Below are 4,336 nucleotides of genomic sequence, written 5' to 3' on the forward strand. Positions count from 1 at the left end.
AAAAAATCCAATGATGAAATTGAAAAAAAAAATTAACAAAAAAAACCTTTTAACCTAACTTCTTGTCTATTTTTGGTTTAAAATTAAACTGTGTGAAAGTTATCTTAATATGACATAATCATCTTGGTTTAGTCCAAAAACAATCCGACCACCTGGTAAAAAAATAATAAAATTAATAGAAAAAACATTTTGATCCTATTTCTTATCTAATCCAGGTTTAAAATTAAAGTGTATATGTGATCTAGTTAACTTAGTCGATACAAAAGCAACTCAAATTATTGTTAAAAAAAGCTTGAGGATGAAATAAAAAAATAAAAAAAATGCAATTGAAAGCACCATTTCAAAAGTTTAATCTTGATTTGATAAGAGAGATGAATTTGATTTTATTATACAAAAACTAATTCGAGATATTCATAACAATTAAAAAAAAATAAAACAAAGACAAAACCCTTAAATTTACCCTTGTATTTGTTGTTAGTTATTTCTTTTATTTTTAATTTAGTCAATTACTTTTTATGTTCTATAAATTTGTTCAATTAACCTTCATATTCTTTGAATATATTAAGTTGGCCTGATAGTCTGTATCAAATCATCCTATTAACCATGTAGCAATTAAATGCTTTTCATTAGAAATGACGTTTTATATTTATGTAAGACTTATATCACAAGAGAAATTATCTAAAATTTATTTTTTAAAACAATTTATTTGAAAATGAAAGTTTCTATTGATTTTTACTAAGACAAATAAAAATCACATCCAATCATCTATAAAAACATTATTTTTTTGAGTAATTCTCCTGGTTTTAGTTTATATCTTCTAATATTATTTTTGTCTTTTTTTTATTTATCTTGGGAGAGAAAATTAACATTTAATAGCTCGAATATATACTACTTTTAGAAATTAAAGCTAGAATTTATAGATGGAATTGCTTCCATTCCCGATAAAGATTTAAATTATATGTTTAATTTTCTTATGCTATATATATTGACCATCAAAATTGGATGTAAACATTTAAATTATATTTAAAATCAATATTAAGGTTTAGAAAATGGTTACTGTAAGAAAAAAGCTTGACATGGTAAAAGGTGAAGTCATAAACCATGCATTTCCTTTGCACATCATAGGTCGTACACAAGTGCGCAATAATTGAGGAAAATTCGATCAAATAATAAAATAAGAAAGGTACAATAACTTAGATCAAAAAGTGAAAAATAGGATTCCCTTTATTGTAACTACACATATGGTCCCTAAACTTCAACATTTTGAGCATTCACCCTTGTACTTCAATATTGGACACAAAAACCCTCACACTTTTGATTCATGGTCACACACGGTCCCTCCATTCGACTCACATTCATTATACACCCACCAAGTGTTTCCATGCATCTTATAAGCAGATGAAAAAAACCGCACGTATTCATGAATTGATCGTGATCGAGGGTTATCTATTTAAAATCACAAGGATCAAGATGATTGATACCTGAAACTCGGAGGACAATAGGTGAAATTTATCCCTTTTATTATTAGATGCACTAAAGAACATGTAAGAAAGAGGAATAAAGTGGAATGTAAATAGATCTTGAATATTCTTCCCTTGCTTGCAAGCTTGCATGTGCTTTCATTCGCTAAGGCACAGCCATTTCTTCCTAGATATATAGCTGGGGGCCGGCAGGCAGCACATAAAATATTAGTGAATGTTAAAGGATATTGCTTGGGATTTCAGGATCTAGCTAGCTACAAGAACATTACTCAAATCACTTCATGTTTTCGCATAATCTAATTCTCACCTTTTCGGTAGCCATATTCCCACACTAAAGAAGAAGAACTTTTATCATATATATAGATCTAAAATCCTCTTTTAAAATTGCTTTTTTAGTTAATTAAACAATCTACTAGTGCTCTTAGCGGCATGCCAATTTCCTCCCCCCCTCAACAGCTCAGGTAGGCTTCATGATCGATCTCAGTATATGAAATTTGACCTAATTAAAAAAAATGAATTTATATAAGCGTAAGAAGAAAACTTATGGGTCCTCCAGCAAGAATTGACAGTTGTAAATTGATTTTGCTTTACAATGTTAGCAAGAATCACCATGAACAAAAGTGAATTCCAAGCGAAGACTCAATCATGGCCTTGGGAATGGATGTCTTGTGTAATTCAATGTATTCCCAACAAAGAGTATTGGTGTAAAACCGGTTCCTTGCTTTCTACTCACCAGTACTGCCATAAAATATGTTTTTTCAAGAACTCCAAAACAGAAGCGATCACCACATTGCAACTTCCCACATTTAGTAGATTTGGTCATTTATGTGTCTCCCAAAGTTTTATTGAGTTGTTGTAGCCTTGTTGGAAAATGATCAATCATTTTATATATATATCTCATTCATCTCCCCCCCCCCCAAAAAAAAAAAAAAATGAATTATTAGGTCATATTTGCACGTTCAATTATTTTTATTAAAATAATATATTTTTATATTTTTTAAAATGCTTTGGTGTTGATGAGCCAAATTTAAATTGAATTTGATCAATTACTTGAAATCTTTTCCATCAAACAAAGTGACTCTTCATTAATAACTTATTTTTACTAAATCAATATTTTTTTCTGATTTAAATTAAATTTTAGGTTATAAATTTTATATATTAATTAAAAATTAATATGCTAAATCAAAACTATACACGATGTAAAAATGATGAGCAAGCAAGGTTAGATTACAAAGGCTATATTTACTCTCTTGACCAAACTCACAAGTAGATTTTAATGACAAATCTTAATTTCAGATCTAATTATTTTTTTCTTTACCTCAAATAATTAATTTTTAATATTTTTAGATTATTTTGATATGCTGATATCAAAAGTAATATTTTTTTTTTTAAATATTATTTTAATGTATTTTCAAGTGAAAAACAATCACTTTTATATTTCTAAATACCATCTTCACGGATACAGGAGAGAATAAATACTAATTTTTTGATGCATTTTAATACATTGGTGTTAAAAATAATTTTTAAAAATAAAAAAAAATAATATTTTAATATATTTTTAAATAAAAAATATTTTAAAAATTAATCACTAATATATTTTTAAACAACTCGTTGCAGATGCAAGGGAGAATGGTCACCAACTTATTAAGCAGTCAAGAAATTCAAAAAATGGGGACAGAAATCATGTGGGGGTCACATGTGTATTTGTACTATTTGATGAATTCCATAAGTGACAGAAATCAACAAATATTTGCCATTTTCATTTTTTTATCCCAAAAATGTATCAACGTGTCAGAATTATGTGAGTAAGATACATCAAAGTAAGAGCCAGATCTTTCACAATCGAAGAGGACTAGCGGTGACTGGTGATCATACCGCCATGTTAATTTGAAGAAGAAACGGTGCATCCCGTCTGGCCGCGTTAGCTTCTGATTTTTATTTAAAAAATTATTAAATTAATATTTTCATTTTTTTTTTAATTCTTAACATACTCATATTAAAAATAAAAAAATTATTATTTTAATTAAAAAATACTTTTTAAAAACACAAATCACTACATTACTAAACCACATCATAATCCACTATTTAAGATTCAAAATTTAGCTTTTGTATGAAATTTCGGTTCAAATAAAGATTGACTATAATTTATTTATATTTAATTAAAATTAATGTTTTAATATTTATTTGATTGTTTTGATGTGCTCATCCTAAAAATAAATAAATAAAAATTATTTTAATATATTTATGAAAAAAACACTTTAAAAAATAATCATAATTTTTTTTTAATAATACAAAGAAATTAATATTTAAAGAGAATCCTTGAGGGCTTAGCCTAGTTGATAAATGGTTTTACTCTCACGTCATAATCCAAGGTTTGAATCCTAAAGAGAAAATATTTGTTATGAATATACCGTTTAAAGTAGACTACCTATTAAAAATCTGATTGAGAATAGAATTAGTCTTAGTGTTTGAAAGCTGGCTCGAGATTATTCCTACCTTTAAAAAACAAAAAAAATTAAAAATTAGTGGTAGCATTTTCGTGGCTACCCTAGAAAAAGCTCCAAGTTTTGATCTTCCATTTTTTTTTTTTTAAAAGAAAGAAACTAAGGAAATGCAAACCTTCTCATAGATTAAAATCAGGAATCTCATCCATTCTAAAAAGGAGATATAATGTAACAATTGAGAGATAAAATCACCATAATCCACAGTCGGAGACTAATTTGGACTCTTTATCAAACTTGGAGGATAGATTTGTATCTTGCCCAAGCCACTAATTTTCCTACCACTGCCTTTCAAATTTGGATTTGGTGACAATGAGTGGTTCAAAATTAGGTGTACTTGATTTAGCCTCAACC

Source organism: Populus alba, chromosome 1 (assembly GCF_005239225.2).
Source record: "Populus alba chromosome 1, ASM523922v2, whole genome shotgun sequence".
Taxonomy (NCBI): Eukaryota; Viridiplantae; Streptophyta; class Magnoliopsida; order Malpighiales; family Salicaceae; genus Populus; species Populus alba.